Source organism: Neodiprion virginianus, chromosome 2 (assembly GCF_021901495.1).
Source record: "Neodiprion virginianus isolate iyNeoVirg1 chromosome 2, iyNeoVirg1.1, whole genome shotgun sequence".
Lineage (NCBI taxonomy): Eukaryota > Metazoa > Arthropoda > Insecta > Hymenoptera > Diprionidae > Neodiprion > Neodiprion virginianus.
In genome coordinates, this window is record NC_060878.1 from 22,849,108 (window position 1) to 22,868,089 (window position 18,982).

The 18,982-nt window shown below is 35.7% G+C and overlaps 1 protein-coding gene across 4 annotated transcripts in view; it reads right to left on the minus strand.

Moving 5' to 3' along the window:
• Positions 1–18,982, minus strand: part of LOC124299058 (aminopeptidase N) — a 45,535-nt gene that overhangs the window by 18,023 nt on the left and 8,530 nt on the right. Inside the window, exon 1 of one of the 4 annotated variants that reach the window (XM_046751925.1) lies at positions 750–1,006. The exons of the other annotated variants lie outside the window; for them this stretch is intronic. The gene's annotated coding sequence lies outside the window, so the exon portion shown is untranslated. Of the gene's footprint in view, positions 1–749; positions 1,007–18,982 lie in introns of those variants that run through there. 4 annotated transcript variants of the gene reach the window in all.

Sequence of the window (18,982 nt, forward strand, 5' to 3'; positions counted from 1 at the left end):
TCAAATTGCACTTTTTATAAACATATACGAGGTTATATGAATATAGTGTTGAATGTTTCATCGACCTTATTTTGGAAAAATTCTTAGTCCCTCCGAGGAGGGCCCCTCTAGGGCCGCAACGTCAATTTCTGAATTTCTTTCATTTCGACCGTATAATAGTGTCACAGTATTAATATAAATATGACCGTTTGCGAGGGAGAGGTTTTCCTCTCTTTTCTCGTGTTCGTGCTAAACCCGGATGATCCGATAAATGTACAACCATAGTGTTAAATAAATACCTCTTGAACTAAAACGACAAGTATGAGCGCTCATTCATAACCATCTCCTACATTTACTAAATAACAAAACTCCCGAAATAAAAAAAGGTAAATAAAAACTACACACATTCAATTTTACTGGTAGTAGCTGTAGCGCAAAAACTAGATCTGATCGAATAAAAATAAATATCGTTTTATAACGAGGTTAGGGTAAGTGTACCAATTATCGACACGCTTAGACAGAATTATTGACCCTGTCATTTTCCAAAATTATAAATTCACGGTCCAAATTGTGAATTTCTCGATGACTAAAACAAATTGCTAGAGGGTCAGACGCTACAAATTTATTTTTTCGTAACTTTAGAACTAAGGATCAAACAGATACAACCTAAAAACGTGAATAATTTGGACAGGGTCAATAACTGGTACTCTTACTTCAGACAGGTATTTATAAATTGGTTAGCACCTTCCTTATTACGAAATATTGTTTACCAGTGATAATAGCGTGGCTGCGTTGCACTTTGGGTACTTATACAAGTTGACTGAAGTTCTGCGGTTGTTCGTTCAGGCTGTGCGCAATAGCTGCGCCTATGGAAGGCTGGTCGGTTGCAATTTCAACGCGCCACCGAACGAGACACTGACATTAAAAAGTACGCAGTAGCCACCTTACTGTACGGCTACGCGACATCAGCACCAGAACAGGAAGGTCTACTCTCGACCGGCGTCACGACACTACTGCAACCAGCGAAGTGACGAGCCTTGGGTTTCATAGTTATCGGACCCGTATATGCCATACGATCATCGTTCGGCGATCGTGTTGCGCACCAATAGTGATGTAGAAAGGATATACGGGGAAGGTTGCCACTGTTCCTCGAGCTTCCGGTGCCAGGAAACAAGTACGAAACTTATGGGGAAAACTCGTCCGAAACCCGGCTGCGGTTGCACAGCTCCTGGAAACATCGAAGCCGGTCGGGCTTCTTGGCGAAGGACAAAATTGATCGCACGAGTCGTTAATTCCTTGCTTTGGAAAAGCGTTTTGCACTCCCTGTACATTTATAGAGTGGTTTCCCTTTCTAACTTTTCCGAATTTTAACTCGGCCACCTCGCAGATTGGTTTCAAATGAACGAATAAAAATTTCCTTCAAAGCACAGATCTCTATCTCGACTCTAAACCCTTGCGGAAGGGTTGTGAAGTTTGCCAGTGAAAAAATACACACTTTCTTACTATATGAGGTTGAGGTTAGTAACGTTATTGTAACGATCCTTGTTTACGGAAAATTGTTACTTCACACTTTCAGGATTGTCTGAAATTTACTCAACTATTATAAACAAAACATATTCGTATTTTGAAAAGCCAACTCATTGAAGGTCGTTCTAAAATTGAACAACAATGAAGTTTTTCTTGATGTTTCGTTACAGTAACGTTACTAACTTCAGCATCGTTTTACTATATGTTTCAGTGTATATTTCGCCCCAGGATCAATTGTTTGCAAAACATCTGTTACCGTGAGAAGTCAGTGAGCCTTAATTTTAACATTCCATATAAACATGAGCATCGTCTATACAGCATTCTATGTCAGCTGTACCCAATTAGAATATGAATTTTTTTGTGAGTTTGATATCAGTAGATAATGTACATAAAATCCTCCATTGCCGATGCTGCTATTTTTAACAAGCAGTAGTATCAATGCTGATTTACTTCTTACACTTATAGATCTTTTGAAAATAGTTAGTCCTACGATCAAATATATACATACTGGAAGTAGAATAAGAATGTGAATATTATAAATCGCAAACTTTTGCTACCTGGGCTTTTGAGGAAATCTCTATTCACTCGCTTGGGACGAAATCGGGGGCGTCTCGGTCAAAGTACATATCTTCCCGATCAAAAGTTCTCACGGACACAAGTCCCAAAAACCAGTAATTTCCGAGATACAGGCTTCGGAAAAAAGGTGTCCAGATTTTTGGATATTTATGGATTTCGTGATTTTCATGAATTATAAACCTTCAAGGGGACTTGAAATCAAAGAAATCACTCAAAAACCTCCATGGTTGATTCTCAAAGGTAGGCAAGAAGCTGTGATTGATTCCATCCATGAACTCATTGGTTTACGGGAAGGAGATACAGCGTCAGATTTTGCGCGAAGAACGAGAATCGACTTGTCCTATTTTTCACGCATCTGCGGAGTTTCTGCGAATCCGCTGTGCAGTTTTTAAGTGACATATTTGATTTCAAGTCCCCCCCTGAAGCTTTGTAATTCGTAAAAATTGCGTAATCCGTATTTATCAAAAAATCCATACACCCCCCTTCCTAAGCCTATATCTTGGAAACTACTGATTTTTGGGACTTGTGTGAACTTGTGAGAACTTTTGATCACGAGGATCTTTACTGTAATATATTGGAAATCCAGTCAATTTTCAAAAAAGATTCTGCGGGGTCGTTTCAAAAAAATTCCATCATAAGATCCACCTTACCGTAGTACACATCACTTCTAACTATGCGCGAAAAGTCGTCAGCTGACCAGTCAAAATAGCACAAAAAGACTCGGTTGAACAACAGCTGTCCAATGGTTCAGTGGACCGTTCCGCGTCTTTACGGAGGGCGTTGGCCTTGGCATACGTAACCAGTTCAGGCCATGAGTAAAGGTCTTTCGAAGTTACCGTTGGTCCTTGCACACTCGCGCTCCTCAGACGAAACCAATGAAAGCTTGTCGAATCGGGTCGCCAACAGGCGGACCGTAGGGATTTACAGGTGCCTGCGGACGATGTTACGCAATCGGAATTTGCAGTTATTTTTAACCCTTTTCGTACTCCGCCTGTCAGAATATTCATGCCATGAATAACGTGGAAATACTGTGACGCATTGACCTTGACGATTAGTGTTTGTTAATAAAATTATGACCAATTCACATACCGAAGAAGAAAAGTGCGTCAATTATCGTTCGACGAGTCATATTTCATGAATAACAGAACAGATTATAGTCATATGACGCGTCGCAGCTGCTCAAATCTATACACGGTGATGCATCAACTGTTCCTTGAGGACCGATGGAACTCAGAGGTCTTCCGCTTGCTCGATGCCTTTAGGGAGGTTGGTTAGCCAAAAATTGATGTTTCTTATATCGATTTTATTGGTCGAAAATTGAGTACTTATCAAATGTTTATATTCGTAAGCTACAAAGATCTGTCTAAAAATACGAAAATAGAAGTTTAGATATCAGTATTTACTTTTGAATCGCTCCATAGTTTCTCCTTGGTTTTGATTTCACTCTACAATTGCTTATGTTATTTAGAAGAATATTCTTACAGTCACTCAAATAGGTTTCCTTTTTTCCTGGTATTTAATTCAATATAATTACTATTTGTCGATCATAATAATTATCGGTGAAATATTGAAAAATTAAATATCTATCGACGTCTGAAATAAAGTGAAACAAGTGAGCTAAGTTTTAGAAATCATCTTCTGTATAAAATGAACCATCGTCGAGTAAGATCGAACCCACCAAGGGGAGGGCGGGGCATGACGGGGACATTAAGCTTTGAGCATAAATAAAACACATTATTTTTACAATTTAAGTATTACAGCAATTAGATATGTGATCTTTGGCAATTAGTCCTACAATTGGGATTCACGTTTATATCAATTTTCAATAGTAACATTATAAAAATTAAGAAATAGAAAACAGGGCATATGCACCGTCTTGCCTCATTAGTGGGACAAAATGGGAGAATCCATGAACTTTCGTTATTAGTCTGGTATGCACATTTCACATACCTACGTGCGTTGTATCCGAAGACGAGAGGCGTTAAATTATAGTACAAATCTACAGTATCCCTGTATTTTTGGTCTACGAATATGGGATTGGGCAATATGGGATACCGTTTAAAACTAGAACTATATTATATTGATAGAAACATTTTTTGTTATTGTGATTTTTTGAAGACTAGTCATTTTGACCGGTTTTCGTAGAAATAGCATCGATTTAATTTCGGTAGTTCTAGTGTTGAACAGTATTACCCCGTCATGCCCCAGTAGTCAATTGAAAATAAATAAAAAAAAAATTGTGACGAAAATGTAAGCGGTAATTGAGGAATCATGCTCTCACTTCTTGGTGCACTGATTTCTGCTGACATTAACACGTGTATTTAAATTATTGTGTTAAAATATTATATCGACGTGACATAAACTATTTCGTTTGACATTTCGGTATTTTCTGTCTTTGCGTGTTTCTGAAAGAAATCTTCGAAGCTTGCAAGTATAATAATTCGATAAATACCCAATGCGTGACTGTCTCGTAATGCCGTTATTAAAAAGCATCGATTCTTGGCCAATCAACCTCTTTAACCGATGAAGTATAAAACAACCGAGATTTCTATGTATTATAGGTACGTGGGTAATACGTTTTTCTAGCCGAAGCTACTTCAATACTTCATTACTGCTGAGTCTGAAGCCTTAAAGAAACACGAGCAGCGAAACTTTAAATATTTTAGATTTTCACGAAATTAGAATGATTTTTATAATTTCTTAAATCAAGTATTTTCCGGTCTGTTTGCATTGATTGCACTCCGTATACTTTTACATGCTGGTTTAAATACTGTGGAAAATTGGTGTTTGTCAATAAGCTTCTTGCGTCAGACGAAGATTTAACATAAGTCTTTATTTATCTCGGTAACATGGTGAACAAAATTTGTGTTAACTTACTTTGTCCAATTTTTAATTCTATGATTACCAATCGTATATTATGCTATCTATTTGTGACAAGTAGTTGAAATAAAAAACCAATAATAATAATAAATACTCAAAAATTATTGACGTGAAAACTATCTCTGAAATCATATTTTTGCAGATCACATGATGTTTCTCTTTGAAAATTTTGTGCGAACATTATCAATCATAGATAGACGCAACTTCGTGGTTAATTTTGCAAATGTCGGTCTCTACATTTCCAAATAATTGTGGAATTATATCTCTTATAACGTTTTACGAGGCAAAAGTGTGACGCCAGAAGCTTTTAGAAGAATACCATTTTTTGGAAGTTGTTTAAACTTATACATTTACGAAGATGCTGAATACAATCAGTTCAAACAGACAGGATAGTACTTATGCTATATAACTGTTGTTGTTTCCAATTTTGTATTGATCGAAAAAGAATTACCAAAAATAATCGATTATTTTTAAAACTTGATTAATCGATCGATTCGATTATTTTTCCTCACAATCGATTTTTGTTTTTTACTCCTATGAGCGACGCAATACAATATCAATTTATATGATTAAAGTATCAATTATTATCATCGTCTTACTTACCAAGTACCTTTGCGATATAATAAGTGAAACATAAATGAAACTATAAATTATAAAAAAAACTTTTCTCCCATTAGGACTAAATACTGAAAATCACGAAATTTTGGTTTAATATGCACCGTTTCAAAAAACTTGGAAACAATCGACTCCTGTTTGATTATTTTTTTGGACTCGATTAATCGGTGCATCGATTATTTTTAGCTTAGTGGCCATCGCTAAGTTGAACGCTCATAGTTAGTTGTAAGCGTGCAGAATGCAGGTACAGTAGAACCTCGTTTATCCGAGGTAATATGGGGAGAGCATACCTCGGATGAGTGAAATCTCGGATAACACAGAAAACATATGCAATCCAAGCCATTACGATGTTCTACCCTTGATTCCAGAATCGGAACTGTCGCGTTTATAGCTTGCAATGTTAAAAATTGCAAGAAAATTTTACAAGTTTATGCGTGTTCAAACAAAGATGCGACGAAAAACATTTCATATACGTAAGGCATAGCGGATTATTCCGTTTTATTCAAGGATGAGACGGGTGTCTCGGATAATACGGAACCTCGGTTAATCGAAGGTCGGATATAAGCGAGGTTTTACTGCAGTAACTTGTGACTTTCCACGCGCTGCTGCGTCACATTCTCGCGTTGTAGCAATACCGGTAAAGCTGCGCTTGTACTGCTTTCGCGGAAACTGGAGTACGATACGTGTCTGTAAAATAAGCGATCACCTTCTCGACGACGAGTTTCTACGATGCTGTTTCACTCGACCGAGTTCTGGCAGGAGTATCAACCCTTTAATTCACGTTAGAACTACTTTTTTCTCAACAACTGCCGAGTTTTTTGGTTCCACATGGTCCGTGAAATATTAATAAGTCTGAGAAAAATATGAAATTTATTTATTTATTTAGTGTAAGAATAGCAAATACGTAAGCAAATGGTCGAAAATAGTACTTTTCTTAGATAAAATGCATTTTCTGCTAATCTACCATGAAAATCCATAAGCCAATTTCTGCACAAACTTAATACATATGAAAAAATTTTCTCGTTTTTGCTGTCCCCCATATTGGATCCGCCATTTTGAATTTTTTAATTTCAAGTTCAGATTCTTAATCGGTGACCCCAAAAACCGTGTAGCAAAAAGTTTATCAAAACTTAATAACTTTTTGAATTTACGGCCGCCATATTGGATCTACCGTTTTGTATTTTCAAATTTTGAGTTCAGACACGTGATCAGCGACCCCCAGAGCCTATTTAAGCTAAATTTCGAGCGAATCGCACATAAGGAAAAATGTATGCATGGAATGGTTAATCATTAATCAGTATAATGAATTCAATGTAAATCGTGATTCTTGACCTGAGGTTGATGACAGAAGGATAATTCTTGGATATGCAGGTCAAAAATGAAACAAAGTGAAATTTGTGTACGTTTCGGCCCGAGCTCGGGCCCCCCTCAGAACGAGATATTTATTATCATAATGAATTCAAGTGATACATTAAATCTTGATTGAGTCCATAAACCGAATATGAGGTCAAACAAAAAAAGTAGAAAAAAATCAGGTATATCCGTGATATTTGCTCAATTTCCAGGATACGGATCAGAATTTCAAATGGTGGAAATTCGCATTATATATTATGTTGAATCTTGTCAGTCAGAAGGGATAAAATTTCACACATTTTATTTTCACGATATATAAGAGAAAATGATCTATACCAAAAGTTAGGCTTTCACGGATAAAAGGCCTGATTGGAAATACCATATAAATGTAGCAATGAGATTCTAGTCATGTCAACCTGAAAATATAGTTGATCTTACTTGAACAGTTTAGTTATTTTAACCGGTGCGTTCGGTTAAGGCGTATAGCACGAATTACCAGACAACTGGTTGCAACCACCTCCTTTCCACACTGCGCACTCTATCCTAACTGCATATCCCGGAAACCTCTTTTTCTTTTCTGCTTCGCTGTATCTCGGGTCATCACACATTTCTAGCCTTTGCAAAGTCCTAAAATTGCTGGTATTTTCCGCAATATTTCTTACAGTAATACGAAAAGCTACTATTTCAATGCTACATTTCACTAGTTGACCAGAACAACAAGTACTAAACTGGTGACAATGATTGCAATCCGCGAGTAGTAAAAATAAGAGTAGTAGAAAGAGGTATTCATATTATTAAGTGATCCTAAAGAAACAGGAATAAGGAATTAGCGACTTAAAACTTTGTCCCTCAAAATACTGGAAAAGTTCCAATGCCAGACAGGAATTTAGAGTGGACGTGATACATCTTGGACTGACTGCATTTTGCTTTTTGAATTTACGTCCACCATATTGCATCTGCCATTTCGTATTTTCGAATTTCGAGTTCAGATTCGTAGTCCCCGATCCCAAAAGCCTACGCATGCAAAATTTCAAGTGAATCGCATGTAAGGAAAAATGTATGCATGAAAAGGTCAAATAAGAATAAACATCATGCAAAGAATTTATCGATCAGATAATAACAGAGATCAACAGAGTAGATAAAAAAGGTTAACATAACGTCAGCGGTGATATCTGGGGATCAGGTAGTCTTAAGTCCTAGTGTGTAAAATGTATCATTTCACTTCTGCGCATACGCCAGCGTACCGTTTTGTCGCACTGTTCGGAAAAATGGAACTTTACGCACGCTCCAGTGGCTTTGAAATCGAACTTCCGTAGCAGGTGTTGAAAATATTGTATGTCTCTTTACAGAACACTGCAACTCAACGGTAGAAAATTTTATACAATTTTAAGGTGCGTGAAATAACACGCATTACGGTCATTGTTTACGATACGATAATTTATGCATAAGAATATTCCGCTTGAGTTTGAAGTCAATTTTTATTCAGCTTCGCAAGATATGATATATATATAGTAATTCCAAAATAAATGCGATATTGGTAAAGAAATTTTAAAAAACCAATAGTACTAATAAAAAATAATGGTATATGTGCATCGCAAATGTAAAACATAATAATGTTTAAAATCAAGTACAACACTAATCCAGCTATAATTCTATTTGTGTTAGTAAGATAATTTTGCAAAAAAAATAAAAATTATTTAAAATATACGATACGTCCGCGAAATGAGAATATTTTATTCCTTTTTGACCTACAATTTTTCGAATAGTAATTGTACCAATATTTACAGTTCATTTTAATCGTGAAAGTTGCCACAAATCAGTCATGTTATGGATTCTCGAGGCAAACTTTTTTTATGAGTGGGATTCGATTTCCGCAGTCGTCTTTTAATTTTTGTCGTCTAAAAATTCTTTCACGCTTATTTTTATTCAACATGTATATTTCCTGACTGGCTACTATGAATATCTGAAACGACTCACCAAGCTGTTAATAAAAAAGACTCCGTCATGAAAACAGAAATCTAAAATCTGGAAGCTGATAAGTCCCGTTAAAAATGAATCAATCAATAAAAAATCTATGAAGTTGGATCACCCGTCAACTTTTATTACGTCAGTCTTTCCGAATCATTCGTTACTTAATGAAAACGACACAAGTACTAAATATCATTGAAAGTACTAAAAAAAATCCGTTAAAAATATTAAATACTTCGAAACGTAAAAGACGATATACTTATGATGTGCGTAAGACTTTGCATAACAATTACGAGTGAAGTTGTCAAGAATCACAATTTCCGAACATATGCTTTATAACAAACGAATTAAATTGAATTGCTGTATCGAGCAGAGAAAAATGTTGATACAACGATAGAAAGAAAAAATTATTACAGCGGTAAGAATTTTCTTAGTATAGTAGAACGAGTGGCTGAATTCCCCAAGGCCGTTAGTTGTACCAGCAGAATTCTTTCTGATGAAACAAATTTGTCTCGCTACGATTGCAAACTTTTTTGCATTCTCTACGTGACATTTCTCTTGCTGGTCCAGCAAATCTTTTTCTTTCCAACCAGGATTGATTGCGAGACATCTAACGATTACTGTAATTTGTTCTAATACTTTCCTCTCGAAGCCAAAACGCAGCATTTGTTATCCCTTTACTGTAGTAACTTTTTACCGGAGAAAATCTTTTTGGTGTTTCGTGTATTTTTATGGAACTGAATTGTTCTAACGGGCATTTCTAGGGAATGTGACGAGGTTTTGAATTTTTGTAAGGGCTTGCTCTAATTGTTCTAAGAGATTTCTATGGAAGATCGGTCATATTTTTCATGACATAAAGGGATTATAAAACTTGTAAATTATAAAAAAATCTCCAACGTGTCAGAATGAGGTGATAAGTTTTTACAGAATTCTTGCACGTTTTATAACATTTTGTATAAAAGATATGGTAATTGTTTTTATTGAATGTTTGTTTTATAGAAATAAGGTAGAAAGTTTAGCGATGAAATTTTATTCACCCTTTAATCAGCAGTGGATTTAGAGTAAAAACGACATTTTATCATTTTTTTTGCATCTATTTAATTGAGCTCTTTGCAATGCATTACATACAGTAACAAACATATTTGTTCAACTGACCGGAACGTTGAACAATACAAAGTGGATATGGAGACTTATTGCAAAACCACGGACACACTGATATACGAAATAATGATGAAATTGTGATTTCACTGTGAAACTACTGTGTAACGAAGGGTCAATACTCGGACCTCGATTCTGAAACTCGTTCGGGACGGAGGTTTCCAAAATCGAGGTCGGAAGACGCCTCCTTTTATCCTGCGATCCACGCACTGCATTCCGTTTGCTGCATTGAACGCGAAATCGACGAGAGAGAAAGAAATAGAAAAGTAGAGAGTAAGAGGAAAAGAGATGGAAAAGCAAACTGCACCTACGCGTGTCTTTCACAAAGTCGATACAGTCGAGCGACGGGTTATTTGCTTGCACAAGCGTATCTACCGGGTGTTTCCAAGTGAACACCGCGGTGCGTCAGGTTGCCTACCACTGACAATGAGGGAAACAAATATCGGTAAGACAGACCTACCGAGTCGTAATCACCGTATTCAAGTCGAGTCATATGATTACTTTAACGTGACTCCGGAACGCAATCATTAAACGCTTCAACATACTCAACAACCAAACAACTACTTGGCCAAATACACACAACTTGGCAATGCGGAAAAAATGGAATTATCCTAGTGTAACGGGTCGAAAAATAGCTGATTTTGATAATTTTTTTCGCATTGTTAACAAACGCTAATCAGTCTGATTTTTTTAATGTCAAATGAACGCACTTGTGAAGAATGGAAAATAAATATCTACACGTTTGTCTTTTTAATATTTTGTTCAACGGTTTTTTTGAGACGTGGTTTTTCAAAATGGTAAAAACTATAAAGTAAGAGTTCTTAAACTTTCAGTATCAAATTAGGACACGACATTCTTCACGCCATTCTTTATATTGTTACAAAACCTTATTTTTTGGAAATCTTCGTACCTCTTTTTAACGATCGACTGTCGAAAAAATGAGCTAAGAAGATATCCTAAATTCGATACTTTTTTCAAGCCGCCGCCATTTTGTCAATGTTGATAAAAAAAAAAAAAACTTCCATAGCAAGATCGCGGCTTTCATACGGATTAATAATCTTTTTACAAATTCTGTTTCAGATAACATCAACGGCCACCACCGTGTCCACCTTGCGACTCCGTTTTTTTCGAAGTCATTTTCAAAATTATAAAATAAATGTAAAAAAAAATTAAAAGAAAACGGTTAAAAATTCATTTCCCGTTATTCACGAGTGCTTTGATTTGACATAAAGTAATCGGACTGATTAGCGTATTTTAACCGTCGAAAAAAAAAAAATCAGCTATTTTTCAACCCGTTACATTAGAATGATCCCTTAACCGCGTTACCCGTTGATAACTCGGTATGTCTATATTACCGATAGTTTTTTCCCTTAGTGGTAAGCAATCCAACAAACTGCGGCGTTCACTTGCAAACACCCGGTATACCGTTGCACGGTATTTGGCACGCTGACCCAAAATTTGTAGTGGATGACCTCGTCCTTTTGAATAAGTAAATTGTTTCAGTGTACCCGTTGCCGGCGCGCTTAGAATTCAGGTGTTGATCAATGTTACGGTGGATTATGCAAACTCGGCTCATGCGTTTATGCCCAACGCGGCGTGGCTTGTATCGAATTAAATGCGCCTTGACTAACAATTCGACTACCTTTAGTCGAGGAAATAAAGCACTAAAAACGGCCCAACTGTCGATTTTTTGAGCAGTAAGACGGATTTTAATGCGGTTTTTTGCATTCGATTCGTAAGAGCGCCTACAAACTTTGTGAACTAAATTGATTAATTAATTTTTTGAAAATGCATTATGGCATTAATAATATGCATTTTGCAAGTGCACTTCCAAGAGACACTAAATAAAAAATTTGCTACTCGGGGGTTTTTGGGGTCGCTGAACACGAATATCGCCACGGCAACCGTCTCCGAGGTACCTGGTGCCCAGGGTGGACAGTATCAACGTCTTCTCCTAGAGTTTTGGCGAAAATTGTGATCGAATTTGTGATTGAATTAAGAACAATATACTTTAATTGAGGTAAAAATGATAATGCTCAAGATAATTCCAGAAAAAGACGTTGAAACGTTCACCCTGGGCACCAGGTACCTCGGAGACGGTTGCCGTGGCGATATTCGTGTTCAGCGACCCCAAAGACCCCCGAGTAGCAAATTTTTTATTTAGTGCCTCTTGGAAGTGCACTTGCAAAATGCATATTATTAATGCCATAATGCATTTTCAAAAAATTAATTAATCAATTTAGTTCACAAAGTTTGTAGGCGCGCTTACGAAGCGAATGCAAAAAACCGCATTAAAATCCGTCTTACTGCTCAAAAAATCGACAGTCCATTGCTTTATTTCCTCGACTACTTCGCAGCCTTCGTGGAATCGTTACGTCTTCGATTGTTGTTATCGATGCAAGTGGTCGGCTGCAGAACCCCATAAAGCGAATTTTTTCGGTATCTCCTTCCTCGAAATGTATCGGTATGGGAACCTTCTGTCGATACCGATACCGACGTATCGAAATTTCGGTAAATACCGAAGTGCCGAAATTTCCGATAATCTAAATACTATTTAGATTATTGGTATTTATTACAGTTCAATGCAGATTTTTCTTAGTCTTTTTCCGACGATATTTGCGGATTAAAATCTACCGAAACTTTGGTGCTTCGGTACTTACGGAAATTACGATATTTCGGCTAACCGAAACTACCGAATACGAAACCCGTACCGAAAATCGGTATCTAATTTCCAATACCGCGCACTCCTAGTTCACCATCATGAAGAGGAATATTTATGAGAGGACGTTGTCGTGATGAAAATCATTTCTACGATATTCTACAAAAACACGGAAAATAGAAAATCGGAGAAAGTTGGTGGTTTTTTTTTTTTTGTGAGAAAGCATTGCGTTTTTGTAAATGTTTCTTCAGAAACGATGTACTGTTACGATGAATTCCAATCATTTGTAATACCATGAAATAAAAAAAAAAATCACATACTCGGAAAATTGTGATATAACGTTGCGAATATTCGAAAAAATCTATGAAGTGCAATGAAGAATTACGATGAATTGATAGTTTTTTATGACATAAATTGAGAAAAATAAAATAAAACATTGACGGGAATAAAATAAAAACGAAATTCGGTAAAGAATTGTATGCAATCTTACGAAAATGTACATAGTTTATTGAATTGAAAACGGTTATAGCATATAATTGTAAAGAATTGCGATTTCTGACAAGTTTTGAGGTAATCCATAATTGGAAAACAAAGTAATGATTTTTCATATAATTTAGCGGAAAAATCATAATTTACTAAGACTGATTTTCTATAAGACTATATATATCTACAAGGTAGTATGAAATACTGTTCTTGAACCATCGCTAAATGTCGCACCTCTCTGACAAAAAAAAAAAATTTCCGAAGACAGGTAAAGTAACCAAGCAGATAGAGCGTTCGATTTCCAAGACTCTTCTCATCATTCAAGTACGATCTCACAAAATATCGATATTAATGATTATTTAGAAAAAAATAGCTGTTTGTCGAAACCAGGAATTCTACGATGTTTTAAGAAAATTATGTCAATTTAAACGATCGATGTACAAAAAACGATCGCCACAAAGTTAGCCGTTGCCAAGCTGCGTTCATTTGACATTAAAAAATTCTATAAAAAGTTTCGAAAAATTCTATTAGTAACCTCATGTTTTAGCTTAAAAATTAAATATCTCTTTGTTCCATTCGGTGCCCTGATGTTTTTGTATTCAACATTTAGAATTCTCATGAATTATACAATGTGATCATTGTTTTTAGCGATATCGACAGTTACTCTGTTCAAAATTTAGAAACCTTATGAAACACACAATGTGAGCTTTGTTTTTAGCGATAGCCACGTTTCAGAAATATTTATGTTCATTATTCAATGTAAGTCTGTCGTGACTAGTTTTTCCACTACAGCATCGGTCAAAATCAAAATTTCAATAACTTTCCTGTCTGTTGTTGAGTCGGCGACTCATTTTTACTCTTAAGTTTCGCATATGGAAAGATACTGTTGATACTTTCAATATATTCGAATGCTCCACTGTCATTGATTTCGTGATAGTACTGCCTCAAGTTATGGTCAATAAGATGGCTTCATTGTGGTATAATATTCAAGTAATATAAGTAAATTCAAATATAAAAAAATTCAAGTAAATGTACATCTTGTTCAAATGCATGTACGTATTACACTGGTTTCAGTTCATTCCGTTATGCATATTATACAGTTATCCGCATACCACCTGGAGTTTCAGGATAACCGAAAAATGCCAAGCAGATTTCTGCCACGTGAACCGATGGCTAATCCACGAATTAATATTTCTTTGTTGTATAAGTTTCTTGAAAATAAGTGCATTTGTATGAAGAAAATTTGTGATTGGAATGACTAAAAATTTTATTGAACGCACCGTAAAGTGATTGAACATTAGCGTTATTAAACCGCACAAAACGTATTCTTCGAATCATGTCATTTATAATTCTATCGAATCAAAATTTTGTCGGAATTACTCAAGGTTGAATGGGTAAAATCCGAAAACTGATTGTCATTCACTGATAAAAGAGTTTATCCACTGTCAACAAATTTATACTTGGATATGGCTAAATATATGTTTCATTATTATTATCAAACCTAAGTTGAGCCAAGTAATGATCGATAAACATTTGTTGACAGTTAACAGATGATATTTGGCGCAATTAAAATTTCGTATTTAAATATACGTTTGTTAACAGTTTTTGTTTATTTGTAGTCAATACTAATTTCGGTTACACGGAACTTGGTATTATTATGCTTTCTTCGTTTGCAGTATGTCTGATGACAAATTTATCTTTCGTTTCCGTATCTGAACTCCTAGCCGACTACTCGGTCTTGTAACTCGGTAGCGAGAACATTTACCGCCTGGTGGCCGTTTAAAATACTAGTATACCGATGTTTACCACGAATATATTCTCTACTTGTTTCAAAACATGGGGTGTTTCTTTTACCTCGTGAACAATCTATTGCAACTGATTCAACCAGTTACGCCAAACAAGTTAGATGAACAAAGTATGCCGTTCAATCGATGTAAAGTTTTTGGTGGCTCGATTCGTGTACTTATTTTATTTGAAGTACCTAATCGTTTCTGTCAACGAACACGTGACTTAGAGGAACAATACATAAACTTCAAATGAACTGATATTCAGTTGACTCAATTTCGGAAACACGTTAAAAGATTCACTCGAATCAATAATTCCCTCAATCGTGACAAGAAAGGCTTTTGTAGAATCAAGGAATTCGCTTGACTAAATCATCTTGACAAACTAATTAAATCAAAATTGTTGAAGTGAAATCATCGTATTTGTAACAAATAAGGGACACTAGATTGAAGCAAATAGACTCCAATGCAATCTGTTTTGTTGGTTCAAGAATTTCTTTCCCTCCGTGTAATGTTAGAAATACAACCAATAAAACTGTACAAAGATAAACTTTGCATACCTCTGCTGGCCTCATCAGCATTATGTTATTCCTCGCCTAAGAATATTATTGCTTGTATTTCTCTTCGTATGAAAAGAAAACAATATGTGGAAGGAACATCGAAGAGGTATGCCAAAAGGATTATTATCCTTGTACGAGATTTTCAGGTCACATATGCATTTTGCTCGGTTACTGCAACTCTCTAACCAGTTATACCAGTCTTGAAGTGTCGAGAAGTTTTTCCACCTCCGTCTAAGAGCGAATGTCGTTTATTTTTAGTAAATTTAGTAAGCAGCACCACTGTAATTGTCGTGATAACATTCTCGCAGAACTTGCGAAGAGCAGCCATCTCATGTGGTTGTATATGGAGACGAGTCCGTTAAATATTTATAACCGTTAACCTTAACGGTTTGTTACTCTGCAGACCAGGTTTAGATGCTTCCAAATTTATCTTCACACTACGCGCTAAGAGTTGGGGGAGAGTATATATTATGGTTAGTTGACGCGTTGATTCAATTTTGGCAAGTAAGCCTTGAACTTCAAGAATAATCCAATATTTATTAGGCTTGACACGAGTGGGTTGAATTGCTTTCACGTCTTTCAGAATTGCCTATCTTATCTTAAGTCCGGGTTGGACAATAGTAGGATACTTTTTTGCACACAAGTATCACTAAATTCAAGCCTTGTGCATGATACCCTTCATGGCTCTGATCAGGATTAAAATATTTACGGACTTACATTTCATTTGTGCGAAATATTGAAAATCAGTCCTAAAGAATTAAATCGTCGTGAAAAGACTGTCGCATTATTGTACGTAACATTAAATGAGGAATCTGATATGCTGGCAGGAAACCGCAATGACAACTTTATAATTATAGCTTGCAGAAACCATAGAGAGTCCGCCAGTGAAGTCATCGTTGCGTCATACTTCCTATCAGTATGGTTACTGTTGCCTATATTTTCTATCTTCAATAACTTATATACGAGTATAAGCTCCAATGTACTTCGATTGTGAATGATCCGTTTTTCTGTTTCAAACTTTTCAGGGACATTATTATGTTTAGTCAACTTTAATAACAAGACAGTATTCTGTGGCTTTTGGGGTCGCTGATGATGAATCTGAAATCGTATTTCAAAAATTCAAGATGGCAGATTCAGTCTGGTAGACATAAATTTCAAATTTGATCGAATATCGTCAAAAACTCTGTGCGCGGGTTTTTGCGGTCGGTTATTGGATTCGCCAGACTGAATTTTCAAAATCTGATTTCAGGATCGTAATCAGCGACCCCAAAAACTTTTAATTTATGTAAAACATGTATATGTGTTGGAGGGTAACTTTCTCTGAAATGAATTATTCCGTCAATTTTCCCGATTTTTTTCGATCAATTTGTTTCTAACAATGATACTTTACATTATATCGCAATAATTACTCTCGTGTATTGAAAACCTATTAGTATAAACAAATCACAAATAACAAAAACCGCGAAGAAATATGTTGAAAAATTCTCTAAATTCACAAAAAATCGATATTAGGGTTAAAGAAATGCTCAACTCAGGAGCGATGAAGAAGGTTAGCCGTCAGTTGGCAAACCAACTGAATATCTGTCGAACATTGTGAAATGAGCCAGTGAGCGATACTGCAACATTGTAACAAGGTATCGATTTCCAAGGGTTGGGGTTCTTATTCTGGGCACCGTTACGATTGACGAAGGCATTAGTTTTAACGAGTTTGTTAACCGAGAAAATGAAAGAAGTAATTAATGCTGAAGGGTCCAATAAAATCACAACCCTAGGTAAGAATTTCAATTGGCACAATTCGCCGCAATGATTTCTCGCGGGAATGAGATGGTTCCTTCAATCAAAATCACTGCGTTTTATTATGTCTAAAATCTTCTGTGAATTCTGCAGAAATCATAACGATTGCTAGAGTTCAGAATTATTTGAAAACTTTTAAAACGTGGTTTTACCATTTTATCCTGTAGTCAAGCGTTTTTTTATGAGCACCTCAAGGATTCGGAATTGGGTATAATTTCTTCGAAATCGGACTTTTCCATCGAATTGTATGGAATCTTCCTACATTTGATGGATTACTCAAGTGACCACTAAAAATGAATCATATGGGTAACCAATGAGTTTGTCAGTACAGTATTTATAAGGCTTAAGATTACCAATGTACTATGTTGGAGAGCTTACCAAATTTCAATCACCTCTCAAGTACTTGTAATTTATACAGGTGGAATATAGCATCGGTAAGAAAAGTAATCTATGAATTTAGGTCCATGGAAGAACCACCTGACAAAAGAGCCGCTACTGAAAGTGGTCAATTCGTCGCAACTATCTAATAAAATATCATGAGCCACATTTTCGAGTTTACGTCTGACCAAAGTAGTACACATGGGCTGAGGAAGTGGGTAAATTTTGGGTATGTAACAAATTCGGATTCGGACCGATATTCTCTGATAATATTATTAAGAAATAGAATATACTGAAATTGTAAATAAAGGTTTAGATAACGACGCTTCATTTCGCATCCCTTCAAAATGGTTAGTAAATCTGATCGTTTTTACTCACAGATGGCTCATTTTATTCACAAAACTATTTCCTATAAATTCACTGAAATACTTTGTTTTAACATGTTGGCGTCGTTAAATATTTAATTTTAACGCATTATACCGATACTAATTGCAATCAACAAATGGGCAATATTCAATTGGTCGCTGATGAAAAAAAAATCCGTTTCTGTGATTAATAAAAAAAAAAAAACAGTTTTTTCAATAAAATGAGTCATCGTAGAGTGAAATCGAACAAATCTAACATAGACCTTGAACCAACTATGAAACTATTTGAAATGAAGTACCGATATCGACAGTTTTGTATAAAATTCCAGTATTTTTTATTTTTATATGTTGAATGAGATCATGGTAGCTTTCTACAAATATAATAATTCGAAACGTCGTTGACATTGTAAATAATTATCGATCAGTATTGATTTCTTGGATATGAAAGTCAATTTGCGTAAACAAATTATATTTGTTAACGTTTCGGCCTGAGTGAGAGCCTTCCACAGAACGAAAATTTATTGGAATCTGTTAATAATTGATACAATTCATGTTATAAACTAAGAAAACGAACCTGGGGTTTACAAAGTCTGTGTAGGTCACAACTTGAATTTACCTTGATTACACCGCATGGCGTGTGTACGAAATTTTTACATTTTTATTTGCATAATAATTATCATTGACCAACACTGCGACGAACTCTTCTTTATGTCTACCTACCTGGTGATAAATCCTTAACTAAGCTACCATTTAATGATACCACGATACTCGAGCTCCTGGGTTTACCATCAATCTTAATAACAGAACCACTTAAGATAATCCTTGTTGATCAGATTAATGAGATACGTTTGCCAAAAGTCGGTGGTCTTTGGTAATTTTATTTGTCCGAGGTAATTATTAATT